The following is a 17,889-nucleotide window of genomic DNA, read 5'->3' as shown; positions in this document are numbered from 1 at the left end:
CGGAAGTCCTCCCCCGACAAGGTCTGCTCCGAGTTCCGTTGCAGAAGCTATCCATCATCACTTGAATAAAATCCACGGAGGCCGGTCGAGAGAACCAGCAGCTTCGGAGGGCCGCCTGTACATTAGAGCGATCTGAAAACCAGAAGAAGTAACGGAATGATGAATGAAAGGATGATAGGGGAGGAAAGGAAGTGGTGGGAAGTAGCCTTACGCGTGCTAATAACATGATCAAGAAGTCCCAGTACTTGTAAAAGTATAGTATCGGTTAACTACCTGGACAAAAGTATTGAGCAATAAAATGGATTCCGGAGTATAGCTGTGCTATACTGCAAGCTTTTAACTGTAGAACTGCTAAGTTACAGTAAGTGCTACCGAAAGCAATTAAATTGATTTTTCTCTATTTAATTTCTCTATTGCTAACAATAGAAACAAATCAATAACTACTTACAAAAATCTGAATTATAGAAAGATCTGAATATCACTTCATGTCAAAGCCACATACAGTAGAGCGTCTCGTTTAGGCACAGTGAAAACGTAAAAAAAAAGGTGCAGGTAACGTGTGGGGGAAGGACGAGCCGTACGATAAACACGAGGGATGCACAAGATTTTAGTTACAAGATTTATGGCGGAGCATTAATTGAAATTACATTTTCCGAAAACACACAAACAAAAGAACACAAATTGAATAACTGTATCATATACACATTTTAACAAACAAGAAATAAAATTGTAACGTTGAAATAATTAAATTTTGCTACTTATATGATGTTGCTTTCAAGCAGCATTTTTTTACGGTCATGAATTTCATTCTCTGTATGACCAACATAATATCACTGTCTTCTGTGGCCGAATTAACAAAACTACAGTATATTGGCCTGAAGTGACAACACTATTTCCTAAACATAATTATACCTTCTCAAAGTTCAATTCGTTCAGGTACACCTTGAAATGGGATAATTATGTTTAGGAAATAGTGTTGTCACTTCAGATGAATGTACTGTAGTTTTGCTAATTCGGTCACAGAAGACTGTGATATTATGTTAGTCATACAGAGAATGAAATTCATGACCGTAAAAAATGCAAAATTTGATTTGTTGTACTGTATTGAATTATTTCAACATTACAATTTTATTGCTTGTTTGTTAAAATGTGTATATGATAACATTATGCAATTTGTGTTCTTTTGTTTTGTGTTTTTTTGAAAAATATGATTTAAATTAATGCTCCGTCTTTTCAACATGTTGCAGAAACAAACCACATTTCAAGACAGTAAGAGAGTAAATGTTCCTCAACAATGAACTAATAAGTTAAAATGTGAAACATTTAAATATGTAAATAACATTGTAATGTCACACTCCACACAAAGCACTTCACTAGTCTCTTTCTTAGTTTTTTCCAGAGGTCCGTAAAAGGAGCATCTTCTGCGGACCTCTGAAAAAAGAATTAAGGAAGAGACTAGTGAAATGCCTTGTATGGAGTGTGGCATTGTAAGGGACAGAAACATGGACATTACGACGAAGAGAAGAGAAACGAATAGAAGCATTTGAAATATAGATATGGGGAAGAATGGAGCATGTGAAATGGACAGACAGAATAAGAAATGAAGTTGTGCTGGAAAGAGTGGGTGAAGAAAGAATGATGCTGAAACTGTTCAGGAAGAGGGAAAGGAATTGGTTGGGTCACTGGCTGAGAAGAAACTACCTACTGAAAGATGCACTGGAAGGAATGGTGAATGGGAGAAGAATTCGGGGCAGAAGAAATTATCAGATGATAGACGACATTAAGATATATGAATCATATACGGAGACTAACAGGAAGGCAGAAAATAGGAAAGATTGGAGAATGCTGGGTTTGCAGTGAAAGACCTTTCCATGGACAGAACACTTATGTATGTATGTTCGTTGTAAAACCGGTACGCTACTACCAATATAAATAATTTACAAAACATTAAAAAAATTAATTAATTAATTAATTAATTAATTAATTAGAAAGTGTCGGTAAAGACAATGTGGGGTGTTGACAATATCCCATCTACAAGTTATGTGCCTACGTTAGTTCACTGTTGAGCATAAGTTATAGGCATCAAACAAGGAAAACTTAATGCACAGAAACCAGCGAGCGTGACTATCTCGCGCAGATGACGTATGCTCCCGTTCCCAGAATGCTCTCATGCCTCCTTCAGGGGGGTAAGAGGTGTATAGCATGCGCGCCGCGAGAAGTCCGAGCTGAGTTTTGCTTGTTGGATACTATACTGAGAGTGCATAAAAAGAATAAACTGAATGATGTTTTTTATCCTTATTTTATGTAATAAGAAATAAAACTGTTTGTAAACATTGTTGCTAGTTACCATTGTTGGTAGTCTCGGTTTTACAGCAATGTTCATTAAAGAGGTTCATTTACTGTCCTGTTATCCTTTTGTGAATAAATATACTTAAAGAAAGGGAACATAAATACTTAATATCTGAAATAATCAGTTGGGGTGAAAAAACACCCCACATAGTCGCCTACGTAACAAAATGTATCCAGTCCTCAGAAGGTTAAAAGTAAATTTCAAATTCGACAGCGAAGGCAACCATGTTTCAGACGTTCATATCGTTTACCTTCTCGCAGTACAGAACTTACCGGTTGTGGTAGGCGTGTCCGGTATTAATTACAGAGAAAGAGTGAGATCTCTCTCTAACAATAGGCGACAGTTCGTTGCTAAGAATGAAGGAACGTAAGTGTCATTAGAGCTTGAGAATGTAAGTGTTCTTAAGTGTTACGCCTAGTTAAATGATGCATACGGTAACACTGGCGTGGCTCTTGCAGCAACTTCTTGTAATTACATTGCCCTGCCGTGACGAAGCGAGAGAGAAAAAAAGGTGAGGGAAGCAAATAAGGAGAATGGAAGTGTTATGGAGATGAATCCGTTATTCGTGAAACGTTCATACGTCATTAACCTAAAAGCTTCAGAAATGTCAAGCAAAAACCTCGGCTTCATCCTTTATGAAAAATCAGTAATCCGGCGTTTCAAAATTAAAGTAGGCCTAAACTAAAAAAAAAAAAAAGAGATTCTATAACATCATCATCATCATCATCATCATCATCATCAATTCGCACGTCAGGCCTGATTTCCTGTGTCTAGCCATTATTTTGGCGGCATTCCCAAAGCTCAAAGGTATTCTTTCCTTTTGTTTTTTTTAAGTAGGTTATTTTACAACGCTGTATCAACACCTCTGGTTATTTAGCATCTGAATGAAATGAAAGTGATAATGCCGGTGAAATGAGTCCAGGGTCCATCACCGATAGTTACCCAGCATTTGCTTATATTCGGTTGAGGGAAAACCCCGGAAGAAACTTCAACCAGATATAATATAATATAAGAATATTTATTTTATTTGTTCAGTCGAGATGATTTATCAATATTTAAAAACAATAACAAATATTTTAAATATAAATAATTAATTGAGGTTAAAAGATTTAATGCTAACGTTTTCGTCTATTTGGCATCTTCAGGTTTATATTCAAACTATCTCATATAGTACCTTAATTTTACTGTGATTGGAGTAACCATTAAATATAAACAATCTTAAAATGAACATATTAAAACCATATATACAAATTAAATAAATAATAAACAGTTGAATTAATTATTGTTTTAATTAATGTATTTGTGTGATGGTTAAAACCAAACCAATATTCATATCTACTTGAATTTATAACAATAATTAAAACAACTATTGACACACAAAAGAGCTAGAAATTATGGACATTAAAACAGGTTCAAATTATATAAATGTTACTCTGTGTTTAAGATTAATTGCTTCTGAATATACTGTATCTTATTAATGTATTGCACATGATATCAGCCCTCAAGCATATATGTATTTTACAAATCAATGGTTTGTGTCGTTATGTTATATCAAGCTTTTATTTGTTAAAATTATAACTGTAGCAAAATGATAAAATCTTTTAGTTGATGTTAATTCCAATATTAAACTTCATTTATTAGCAGACGTCGAAAGATTTCAAGTGGATCCTTCAATTTAAGTTGCAAATAAGATTGTAGGTATAACTTTTTATAACAGGAAGTTGAGCCAGTCATGAAGCATTCTGTAATACACGAATACCGTAAGTATATAACATAAAAAATCGTAAATATTGTTGAATAATTTACTATGAAAAATACTCATGTTTAGATTCAAGCTACTGAAGTTGTTTGTAGAATTATGGGTTGAACAGGCCTTATGTTTTAAAATTGAGTAGTACATGTATCCTATGAACAACCAGATAACTTGCCCCGACCAGGATTCGAACCCGACCCGCCTGGTTTCACGGCCAGACTCGCTAACCGTTACTCCACAGATGTGGACCTTTTTGTTAGTAATTTATAACTGCAGATATAAAAAAAAATTCCCGCTTCAGAGCTGCATGGTCTTAGGCGTTACGATCAAGCCCCTACAGCCGAGGCTGCGCAGAAGTTTAGAGTACTGTAAGGACAAATTGAAGCTTGCGTCCGCCGCCATGTTTGGGAGAAACACCGACCAAAGCCAGATTTGCATAATACATTCGTTACTGTAGGTACGTTAACAGAAAGCCACAATTTAAGTCACACAGAATTGTGTGCACTCAAAGTTGGGTTTTCTGTCTTGTCAGCCCATTTCAGTTGTGTGGATATAAAGGGAAGAATTGTGACGGTGTCGTGTATGGTTCGTGGGGTAGCTCAGTCGGTAGAGCATTCGTGCGCTAAGCGAAGGGTCCCGGGATCCATACCCGGCCCCGGAACAATTTTTCCCTTGAAATTATTCAAGCCTGCTTCACGGGGAGCTTCTACCTCGAAGCCAGATTTGCATTATGCAAACAATTGTTCTTCATCTGGCACATATAGTGAAGTGAGGCGTACTGCCTGATAATAAACGCATAGGCCTAGTCTTAGAAATAATTCACGGCGCACATATATTTTCAATCAATTGATGCGTTGAGAGCAAAAGTGGTGTAAGTCAAAAATCGGTAATAAGGTTTAAAGTAAAAATTCTGTAAAATACAGCGCAAAGTAGCAATTAATATGTCCTTCGTATTTTACAGAATTTTTACTTTAAACCTCATTACCGAATTTTGACTTACACCACTTTTGTTCTGAACGGCTCAGTTATTTCTAAGAGGAAATAAGGAGTCGCTGCGCACTTTGAATATGTAAGCTGAATAAAATCGTTAAAGAAAATACTATGCTTCTACTACTATTAGGCCTAATGGTTCCCGTACATTTTCCGAATATGCATTCCCGAATATATATATTTCCTCCTCCAAAAATCATTATCCTGAAATCAGATTTCCTGAATCCGAATTTTCATCTGACATTCTCCCGATATCTTTTATTTATATTTTCTCGAAGGGCAATTTTTCGAATGGTACTGAAAGTAATACACAAATTAAGTGATGAACAGAAATGTACTGCAAGATAGGCTATTTCAATCCGTGGATGTGGTGAGTGTGCTGTATTCAGATTGTAGAAAGTGAAACTATAACGAAGTATTCTCAGATATAATATTGCTGGCAATGTAGTCCTGAACTGTAAACCTAATTCGTCTAATTTATATCTACGCAAATAATGATTTACTTCCACCCAGTAAAAAAGATTTTTTTCCAAACATCCGGGCTATACTCATTAGATTAAAATCCCAGTGAATTTTATCTCCTGCACAATTCCTACTCTTCAAATAAACATAATCACCGAACAGGAGTTTCTTTCCACCTCGAGCTGATATAATAATAATAATAATAATAATAATAATAATAATAATAATAATAATAATAATAGTAATAATAATAATAATAATAATAATAATAATAATAATAATAATGCTGCACGCATTGTATTCTTCACCTGACATAATTAGGAACATTAAATCCAGACGTTTGAGATGGGCAGGGCATGTAGCACGTATGGGCGAATCCAGAAATGCATATATAGTGTTAGTTGGGAGGCTGGAGGGAAAAAGACCTTTGGGGAGGCCGAGACGTAGATGGGAGGATAATATTAAAATGGATTTGAGGAAGTTGGGATATGATGGTAGAGACTGGATTAATCTTGCTCAGGATAGGGACCAATGGCGGGCTTATGTGAGGGAGACAATGAACCTCCGGGTTCCTTAAAAGCCAGTAAGTAAGCAAGTAAGTAAGTAAGTAATAATAATAATAATAATAATAATAATAATAATAGACCTATTAGTTATGCAGAATTTAGAAAAATTCCATTGTCAACGAATGTCATCGCCTTTTTCTGGAATTTTTAGAAATATTTGGGAAAGTGAAAACGAAATTAAATTCGGGTACGTAACTTCTGGAACAAAGATTCGAGAAACAGGCGGGAAAACGATTTTTAGAGGAAACTGAATATTCGGAACGTGGATTCGGAAAAATGGGCGGGAATGACTACTAATATTATTACTCTTCATTACTTCCGACAGCTGTATATTTACTCCTAGAACACGCTACTTTACTGTCACGCTTCACAGAGAATACGTCTGTATTTCCTAACTTCGTTCAGTCACACATAATGATCATGTAGCCTCACGCCTCAGTGTTAAGAGCTACAAATATTTTATTACGTCCGTTACAATTTAAACATGTGTGACGCTCTAATAAAGGAAATTGTCTAAATGAATGATGAATGCAGTTTCTTGTGGTACGAACACACGCCCTTCAATTTCACCAACAATAATAATTGTGGCATTTAAAATAAAATTCATATATTTTGCGCTATGTATTTTCATTATTGAGGTTGCATAGGTCAGGGCTACTTCTACCGTGAAATTACGAAATTACGTGGGGCGTGCATGTAAATATTCATGCGTCCTTTGACATTCGGCATAAATACAAAGAGTGCTCAACATCAGCATAGACGGATCTTTCGCACAAAAATGAAGGCCCACCCGCTCAGTTAGCAGATGGAATTTGTGTTTATTATTGCTTTAAGCGTATTCATTTGAATAGAAGAAGTGGACCTTTTTATTTCGTATTCAAACACACTTTTCTATAAGCTTTTAATACCATTCATTTAAATTAGTTCTCACAAAAAAATCGTGGAACGGGTTTTCTTCTAGTTCTTCGGTGTCTCATGTCATTTCCAATCCACCGTAGCTTCATTTTCCATCGTCTTTGTATTTTTAATACGTTATTTTATACGATGCTTTATCAACATCTTAGGTTATTTAGCGTCTGAATTAGATTAAGGTGACAATGCCGGTCAAATGAGCCCGGGGTGTCCAGCACCAAAAGTTACGCAGCATTTGCTCATATTGGGTTGAGGAAAACCCCGGAAAAAACCTCAACAAGGTAACTTGCTCCGACTGAGAATCGAACCCGGGACACCTGGTTTCGCGGCCAGACGAGCTAACCGTTACTCCACAGGTGTAGACTCGTCTCTGTGTGATTTCTACATTTGGAAAGAGACTTGATACTTCTACGTAGAAAATAGGATTTGAAATTTGTTTTGATTTGATGCAAAGTCATTACTATCTTTATTGCATCTTTTACATCTGAGATAGTTGAAACCAGAAGTCTGCATCGGAGGTTTTCGCTCGAGTGCCAAGTAGTTCATAGCATAATCCGATAGGTAGCGCACATCATGATGGGTAAAATTGTCACGAGCGATAAATCCTCGAACGGTATAAGCCGAGCGTTAGACATTCGTTCTTGTTACAGTGATGAACTGTGTAGTAACATCATAGATGTTTATCATTTCAAAACTTTGCAGTGTTTAACTAACCTCTCCATAGTACAACTACAAAACTTGCTTTACAATGTGATTTTATTTTTGCCACATCTGATAGATGTTATTGGATGTAAATGTAATTATTATAAACGGAGAACACAATCAGATTATGCAAGAACTGTATCAAGTTTTCTAGTAATAATAATAATAATAATAATAATAATAATAATCTCTAATAATTAGTGTATCAATCTTTGCGTCTGTAACAGTTGTGCAGCATGATTATTCGTTTTATTATATTTTCTGTGACGTTATCTCTGTACTAATATTGTCATTAATCTACTCCTATATCAATAATGTTTTTGTAAAACGTTTCTACATTGTCGCAGTATATAGGCGGAACACTATGTATGGACCTATCATATTATATATGTGTTAAATAAAATACTGAATAATTATTAATTAGCAATAATAACTGTATATCGAAGTTTTTCATACTATTTTATTTATAACTTCATGTTCCAGTTTTGGTATGTTCCATTAACTGTTCCATTAAACGTTTGTCATAAACGCAGAAAATAAAGGCTTATTTTTACCGTGTGAGCAAAACATGTGTGTATCTTATCTGTCGCCTTCCGTACAAGATAAGACATGTCGGTGAGATGACCTTGTAATGCGCTATTTATTACGAGCGTATCACGACCGGTCGTATCTCACTCGAGGGTGCGACACTCGACCGAGTTCAAGCGAGCGATTTAACTCCAATGCAGCACTCTGGTTGAAACAGTTCTAGTAATAATTGTTATACTTTTTTCAAAAAGTTAAGAGACACGTTTCAATTATTCAGAAAGTGTAATACTAGGAACTCAAAATTGCACATGAACTAATTCTCTACAAAATCTCAAATTTAAGAGCATTTTGTTTCAACGACAGATTACCGGTAACTTACTTAAAAAAATAATAGACCCAGTGAAGTCCACCGCTGTAGAGTAACGGTTAGCATGCCTGACCGTTGAACGAGCGGGCCCGAGTTCAAATCCTGATTGGGACAAGTTACCTGGTTGGGGTTTTTCCTGGGGTTTTGCCTTTCAACCATTTAAAGCGCTGGATAACTTTCATGTTGAACCACTGACTTATTTCGTCTTCGTTAATTTCAACTTGATCTATCATCTTCAATAGTTTCAGATGGACCAGGAGATCCAGCAGACGTGGTTCCGTGATTCGCCTACAGGTGCCATCTGTCTGGGGGAGCTGTATGTGATCCCAGGAAATCGAAGGGACTCCCGCAGTGGACTACGACCCAAGGACCTGGTAGCTGTATGTAGCTTCCGCGGACCATATAAAATATAGGAAGAGCTAAAGTGTTATATATTCTGATTCAAGAGGATTTCTATAGGTCTACTAAGTTATATTTTAGGGTATTATTCAGTATTCCTAAAATCTGTGTGAACTTTGCGATTTTCTTGCGTAGACTGTCTTTTACACTTTCACATCAAGGTAATTAACAGTTCTTCAGTGCCTGGGAAAAGTGACATAAGTGAGTTTCCACAAACCTTTTTTGATAATTTATTGATAACTTACGGAACATCTGCTCGCTTGGAAAAAGAGACATAAGTATTTCCCCCATTACAATAATTCATACAGAAAAAAATCAAATCGACATAAACCAGTGTAAGTTGTCAATAAATTATCAAAAAAGGTTTGTGGAAACTGACTTATGTCACTTTTCCCAGGCACTGCAGAGTTGATATTTAATCTATACATTTGTTAAAATTACTATTTTGTGTTGTTATTGGACCCTGACCTAGAATTGTCATCGTTTTGGATTTTCTGTAGTTATTTCCGTTTCAAAATCTTTTGCTATAAGCCTATTCTGTATTGAAAATATTCCTCTTGTAAATTATCTTCTGAACTAGTAATGATTACTTTATCTTTCGCAAAAAGTAATGTGTTTAATCTTGTCGAATTTGCTAGGGCAATGCCTGTTGAATAGATCTGGTTCGATTTGTATATTATTTCGTTCATTCGAATATTAAATAGGTTAGGTCAGCGTTTCTCAAACTATGGTCCGCGGACCACCTGTGGTTCTCGAGGTCTGCCCTTGTGGTCCTTCAAAAAAGACAGAAGAAAAAATAAAATTCAAACGAATTGCGTATCACACTAATAGCTGAAAATCTCAGAGTTCGGAAATGACACATGGCAATCGCCTTTCACTTTTTCTCTCAATACTGACATTTAATGAAATTTATTACCCTACCTGTCTACCGACTTCCCACTCTACTATCAACAACAAAAGAGGAATTTGAAGCACTATAAACGTGGTGTTTCTCGCCATCTTTTCCCTGCACTTCTGGCGCCCGTAACCCAGCCAGGGACCACCCGAATTCACAACAGAGGACCAAAGTACCGAACCGTTTCATGTATTTATGACTTTCTTAATAGTTTTGCCGACATCCAGTCTGCACATTGAAATGGTCACGTAGTATACGTCGTACACCAATAATACAACTCTGAAGTCACAATTTGAAACTTATTTTCCAAGTAAATATGACGAATTTTCATGGGTTCGTGATCACTTTCATTGCGATATTGAAACTAACAAACTTTCATTGAGTGAAAGAGAACAGTTAATTGAACTCTCGAATGACACCGGACTTAAAATGAAATTTGAAGCGGAATGTTTGGTTAATTTCTGGACCTCATCACAAGTGAAAAGAGAATACAGTGAACTGTACAATGGTGCTCTAGAGATTATAATTCAATTTGCTTCTAATCTGTGTGAGAAAGGATTTTCATCACTAACTCTAATAAAAACAAAGTACCGAAATCGACTTGATGTATATGACGATCTCCGACTTAAGCTTGCCATCATACATCCAAGTATAGAACAACTGTGCAAGAATCTCATTAATGCGAGTACCAACATTTATTTATTTTTTTCAGTGAATTAGTTAAAGATTATCTAAACTCTAATACCTATTATTAAAAGAAAAAAAAGTAAAATGAATTTTCTTCTGTTAATATTAATTTAATTAGTTAATAGTGATATAAAATAAATTGAATTAAATTAATTTTAATTAATTGATTCTATTTTAAAATATAAGTATACTGGTATTAAAATATGCTACAAAAATGATAAATTTGCTTTCAAAGTGAACAAGAATAAGGTGGTCCGCGGAACTGTTCTGACTTAAAAAAGTGGTCCCCACTTCAAAAATGTTTGAGAAACGCTGGGTTAGTGATAAAGGACAGCTCTGTCGAACGCTGTCATTTATAAACTTTCTTCCGATAAATGATTCTTCATTTTAACAGCGTTCCTTTATATTACGTTCTTCATTATGGTTTTATCTCTGTCTTTATCATTTCAAAGACGCTGTGTACGGTTTTCCATTTTTGTTTCCTAATTAGCCTACTAGTTGCCGTTGTGACGGGTGACATTAAATGCGTAAACGTTTATCCACTCGATTTCCTTTTAATAGTAACACGAATGTAAAGGATAACTTTATTTAATATTAACACAGTAACGGGCTATTTTGTTAGGTGTTGGATAAACTTATTTGTTATTCCTGCGTCTAAATTGGGTGCAACATCTGTTTATTCATTTAAAGAATCTTCCTTTTCTTTATATATTATTCTTCAGAACATCTGTTAACAAATTTATTTGTTCAAATCATCTGCTACTACTTCATTTCGATAAACACTCAACGAGAATGAAGTAATTGCAGTAGGCCTATTCTTTGCACTCATGTAAACACCACTTGCAGAAGCATTATTAATAGTTTACTACTGGGTTCAAAAAGTTCCCGGAATTTTACTACCATTTTTCGTATTAATATATAACAAGGGATATTATACATTTGTTTTGTTGGTAACATTCATGATGTCATTTCCTTAAAGTTTGTTGATAATGGCGATTGTTGGTTTTGAGTTGTAGGCAATTGTTTATCATAGTGTTTTGTTTGTTCGTCGCATTTTGTAATTATGTCCACAGAACAACGTACAAACATCAAGTTCTGTGTTTTGTTACACAAAACTCCTGCAGAGACATTAAGATTGTTGGAAGAAGCATATGGCGAAGCAGCAATGAAAAAAACTCAAGTGTATGCCTGGCATAAACGCTTTTCTGGTGGCCGCGATAGCATCAAAGATGACGTACGCAGCGGCCGACCAACAACTGCAACAAATGAAGCAATCGCTCAGCGTGTGCGTAATGTTGTGAGGGACGACCGACGTAAAACCATAAAAGAGATAGCAGCAGAGATCGGAATATCAGTCGGAAGTGTACACAATGTTCTTCACAAGCATCTCAACGTGCATTACGTGTCTCAGAAGTTAGTTCCTAAAATGTTGTCGGCAGAACAGAAAGAAACAAGAATGACTCTTGCTGGGGACATGATCAGTATGGCTGATGAAGATGATGATTTCTTAAACAAAATTATTGCTGGTGATGAAACTTGGTGCTACTTGTACGACCCAGTCCCTAAACGACAGTCATCTGAGTGGAAATCGAAAACATCTCCTCGGAAGCAAAAATTTCCTAGGGACACTTCCAAAGGCAAAGTTATGTTGGAAGTTTTCTTCGACTCTCAGGGTCTCATCCACCATGAGTTCATTCCAGAAGGTCGTACTGTAACAAAAGAATTGTACGTAGAAATCCTCCGTCGCCTACGGGACGCAGTGAGAAGGAAACGTCCAGAAAAGTGCGTAGAAAACAACTGGTTCCTTATGCATGACAATGCACCTGCTCATCGCGCAATTATTGTAAAGAATTTTCTTGCCAGGCACAACATAACTGCTTTGGATCACCCACCATACTCTCCTGATCTCTTACCACATGATTATTTTCTGTTTCCCCGTCTGAAAAGTCATCTGAAAGGACGGAGATTCAATGCTGAAGAGGTTATCGCAAACGCGACGAGAGCACTAAGACGGGTTTCACAAAATGGCTTCCAGGAACTCTACACGCGTTGGCAAAAGTGTGTTGTTGCGGAAGGCAACTATTTTGAAGGGAATGCTGTAGAATAGTGTTTAAGGTACGTTGTTTTTATGATACTAGCAAATTCCGGGAACTTTTTTAACCTAGTATGTATATTGACGTTGTAGTATCATATTCGTAGAAATATGGTAGTTTGTATTTCATCTAAAGGTTGTTTCAAATAATACAGTGCACGAAAATGATTAAACACTCTTTGAATTTGTTATACCACATGTAACTCACATTTGAATGTATTCTTCTATTAATATATAACCAGTTTTTCGAAATTAAATATTATTTCTTGCAGCTTTCTGCTCTAGTGTGCCATGATTTCGACGCATGTTAGGAAATCTGACAGAAAATTAATATTTACTCAAGAAATGTCACAAAAAAGTCGAATAAGAATTAAAAATGGTGAAAACATAGGAAAATGGAGATCAAATTTCCTTAGCACTCGAATCTCAGATTATTAAACAGGCACTAATTTCACTAGCTACGATCTCTACGTTCCAAAGACAGTGGAGTCAAAGAAAAGGAACGAATTTTAAAAAAATCTGAGATTTTGTCTTCCTCTCCGTACAAGAACTCACTTCTAGAGAACAATGAAAACTTCTAGCAACAGGAAACAATGCAAAAAGACCAGTTCTAGTGATTCTTCAGCTACAATAAAATCGTGCAACATTAAACTATGCAGGAAGAGCTTCAATTACGGACAGTCCATCAGCGTCAACTCACATCATATCGGACAGTTTCAGAAGGAAAAATTTTCTGTCCTGATTGTAACGAAACCTATGAAGAACCAATTTCTGAGGACTGGGTGTAGTGTAGTGAGTGCAAACAGTGGTGGAATGAAGATTGTTCAAGCTATGAAGGCGTTGGACTTTTTAAAATGACATGTGTTGACGCACAATCTTAAAGGACAAAGTGCGCAGTCTTAAAGGACAGTGCCTGTAAGATTACGCGTTCACAAATTTTCAAAGTAGAATTTTTGTAAAGAACAAATATTTCATTTTTGTAACTTTTTTCGTATTATTGCGACCTTAAGAATCAAGAGTTTCGTTTCATAAATATAGTTTTTATATTGGTCTCAAAAATGAGTATTTAAGGACACAAATCCAATACGTGCGCAATCTTAAGAGCATTTAACTTATAATTGGCACGTCTAAAGTAAACTATAAACTTACTTACTTACTGGCTTTTAAAGAACCCGGAGCTTAATTGCCGCCCTCACATAAGCCCGTCATTGATCCCTATCCTGAGCAAGATTAATCCAGTCTCTATCATCATATCCCACCTCCCTCAAATCCATTTTAATATTATCTTCCCATCTACGTCTCGGCCTCCCAAAAGGTCTTTTTCCCTCCGGCCTCCAACTAACACTCTATATGCATTTCTGGATTCGCCCATACGTGCTACATGCCCTGCCCATCTCAAACGTCTGGATTTAATGTTCGTAATCATCTCAGGTGAAGAATACAATGTGTGCAGTTCTGTGTTATGTAACTTTCTCCATTCTCCTGTAACTTCACCCCTCTTAGCCCCAAATATTTTTCTAAGCACCTTATTCTCAAACACCCTTAACCTATGTTCCTCTCTCAAAGTGAGAGTCGAAGTTTCACAACCATACAGAACAACCGGTAATATAACTGTTTTATAAATTTTAACTTCAGATTTTTTGAAAGCAGACTGGATGATAAAAACTTCTCAACCGGATAATAACAGGCATTTCCCGTATTTATTCTTTGTTTAATATCCTCTCGAGTATCATTTATAATTGTTACAGTTGCTCCCAGGTATTTGAATTTTTCCAACTCTTCAAAGGATAAATTTCCAAAGTATAAAAAATATTTAAATTAGTTATGGTACCCTATATTTTTATATTATAGAGTATATTTATGGAATTTTTACATCATAAATGCATATTTCATACTGTATATTTTAGTGATTTTAGGACATAAAAATCCTAGTCCCAATGATCTCCATTCCTGATCCGAAAAATGCCACCCTGTCTATAATCCAGCCAATCCCATGCTCTTAAAACATGTTTCTGTGAATTATATTGATAGTTTCGGTAATTCTCAACTTCAGTTCATGATATCCAGTGGTAGGTGTGAAATGATTCACATAACCCCTTAAGAAGTCATATGGAGTGAATAATGGAAGAGTCTTCGAGATTATTACTTGTCATCAACGTCTCTTTCAGACCGAAAAGAAAGAATCTTGTAAATGGTGGAGCCTCGTAGTAAGGATAGGTGATATGGAGATATACGGCCAATTTTTAAATGTCTGAGAATTTGACTTTCCGGTGGATATGCTTTGTATTTCTTTTCTTATTTTATCCCGGAAAGTGTATCAATCATTTATAGACACGGCATATTATGAAGTTGTAGTTCAAACCGAGGGAAAGGTTGGAGAATATACAAAATGAGGCGTAATCCTGTAAGACTCTCTGATCACGTAGTAAGCATGGCACGAGACAACCACTTAGAAAACACAAAGCAAGGTACAGATCCATGGCCGGTTTCTGGTACACTCAGTTAACTCTCAGTTACTTAGCTGCTCTTATAAATTTAATTGCATTGATAATTTTCATGAGTTTCCGGAAATTAAATGTAGATTTATCAGCGCTTGTAACTAACAGTTGAGGTAACTTCAAATTCAGCATCTATTGTCGTCCACAGATGTCTTCACTAGTATTTTGTTAGTGATTTTTTAGTTATTTATAGTTACTTTTGTTTGCAGAAGTTTTCAATAGTAATATGGCTGATAGGTACACAGTGGGCTCTGCACTAGTAGGTGCAAGACTTTTTAATTAAAGAACCGTGTGATAGATGATACTGTACATGTACACTTCCAACTCAATTGTAATATGATTAAAAAAACAATAATTGTTTGTATTTGTGGAGTGATCATCGAGATAAATAATACTAGTGGAGAGAGAGCTAGATGTAACTTCTGCTTCAAAAGTGCAACTGCATTCAGCTGTGGTGGCTATGGCAGCCATATTGATAAACATGTTAAAATATTTTACATTCGCCCTTATGAATGCTTTCATGTATTCAAATGAACTTTTCAGAGCCCGAAATGCCATTGGCATTGGTAGAACACCCAAAAATAAAATATTCCTTGACCGACGACATACAATCTGAAGTTGAATGACGAAAATTAAGCTTGAGACGTTCGAAATTGTCTTTATAAACACACATTATTATCGTAATATGTCATAGAAAGTAAAACATTTACCTAAGTTACGTAAATAAAACGCCAACATTTTAAAACTATACAGATAATAGGCTATAGTAAATTAACTTATTGCAGTGTATATTATTATTTAATATCAGTTATTATAGTTTACGAAACAGTAATGCAGTAGCGCCGCATGTCGGTATTTGTTCGAATCAGTACTAACAACTAGGTATAGTCATAGTCTACTATATACAGTCGCGAAGCTCAATATGTAGTAAAAATGCAAACATGGGTAGTTGCCCACCACTAGGATCGCTACTATCGCCTCATCATAGCAGATCTCTCTCCTAGTAGACGACAAAATATGTTACACTTTCGTTGTGTTCTTTTAGAAAAATTAACACCTTCCTTCCATTATTGAAATATTAAATGCATAAATTTAATTTATTATTTTAATGAAGTATATTAAATTCCACCATAAACTCGAAGATACCTGCAAGAAATAGGTTAATATTATATTTGTTTGTGCAAAACGAACCGAAATTTACTATAATCGCTTCACTCATTCAAGATTATAGCGATAATTAACTATGAAACCAATAAATATTAATTTTCATTTCCCTTTATAACAATACTAATGGAAATATGAATTAATGGAGTAACTTACGTGTACCGGTACTTGTAGTGTAGGCTTACGTAGTTAACAAAGTGGGATGAGGTTAAGCAATAACAATCACACAAGAATTGGAAATAAAACGTGATCAGTAAATTTTATCGTAACAGACTTTTTCTACGTCTCTAGTAAAGTAACAAATAAAAATAACAACAACATTAACAGCTATAATTAAAAACATATCCTTTGAAAAAAAAAGTAGGCCTAAGCAATAATAATCCCACCAGAATTGAAAATAAAACGTGATCAATAAATTTCATTAAAACAAACTTAATTTTTCTACGTCTCTAGTAAAATATTATTATTCCAATTATTGTATTTTAGCCATTAACATTTTCATTACAACCAATAACGAACATTTCACAAGCATCAATGTGAAATACGCAACGAGCTAGCACTCGATGGAAATACGACAGTCCAAAGTCGACCGTGGACAGTCTATTGTTTCTAGTTGCTAACCGCTTGGAGCGCTTTATCACGAGATTTGCAAAAAATCACCTCAAGCTTCGCGACTGTATATAGTAGACTGTGGTATAGTTACCAGTTGAAGCACAGATAACTGTAAAGATAACGATAACTGTTATTTCGGAAACTCATTTTAAACATATAAGCATGTCAAATCATAAATAACTCTGTTTGTACAGGTAACCGTCTTTCCAGAAACCAGGCGCCAGTCTCCAAGAGACGGAGTTGAATTTGAACTTTCCTGGCGAGAATCGAATTCGGATCTGCTGAGTTTGGGATCTGCTGAGTTTGTAGGAAGAAACATTACCGAACCTGATAACTTCTAAAGTTACATTCCAAGTGTTCGTAGACAATTTCCTACTCGCGTGACTGTTTAAAAGTGACTCAGGCAGGAATGCTTGGCAACCCTGCCACCCCCCAACGTTCACCCCTTGTAGTTTATTGTTATGAGCAACCTTCCCCTTGACCATGACTCGTGCCTTCCTCATATTTATCATCACGACCTTGCCCTGTGGCGTGGCTGTTTTTAACGAGAGGACGCAAGGTGCTTCTTTGTTTACAGCATTTTGTAATAGTTCGAAGATTTTTACTGTCTCTAACACAGTGAGTAATATAGAACAAATTAACAGTACCACTCAATATGACACACAATTTTCTTACCACACATTTTTCGCAATAGTTAAAAGAAAACTCCATTGTAAATAATAGTGTGTTTGAAAACGCGAAGGCAAAGTCATCGAATACGCTTTATATTGTCTATTTATCGAGTACGTGACTTGACAGTTCAATATCACGGCTCTTACGTATTCGAAAACGTTATACGCAGTGACGAATATGTACAGAGCACTGCATACTACGTATGCTTTGTTATTTTTAAAAACACATTCCCTATATTTC

The 17,889-nt window shown here is 35.7% G+C and overlaps 1 protein-coding gene across 1 annotated transcript in view; it reads right to left on the bottom strand.

Moving 5' to 3' along the window:
- LOC138691262 (dentin sialophosphoprotein) overlaps positions 1 to 17,889 on the bottom strand; it is a 204,058-nt gene that overhangs the window by 147,653 nt on the left and 38,516 nt on the right. The gene's annotated exons all lie outside the window — the stretch shown is intronic.

The sequence above is a fragment of the Periplaneta americana genome, chromosome 16, assembly GCF_040183065.1.
Source record: "Periplaneta americana isolate PAMFEO1 chromosome 16, P.americana_PAMFEO1_priV1, whole genome shotgun sequence".
In the NCBI taxonomy this organism is placed as follows: domain Eukaryota; kingdom Metazoa; phylum Arthropoda; class Insecta; order Blattodea; family Blattidae; genus Periplaneta; species Periplaneta americana.
This window is presented reverse-complemented; position numbering and strand designations above follow the sequence as displayed.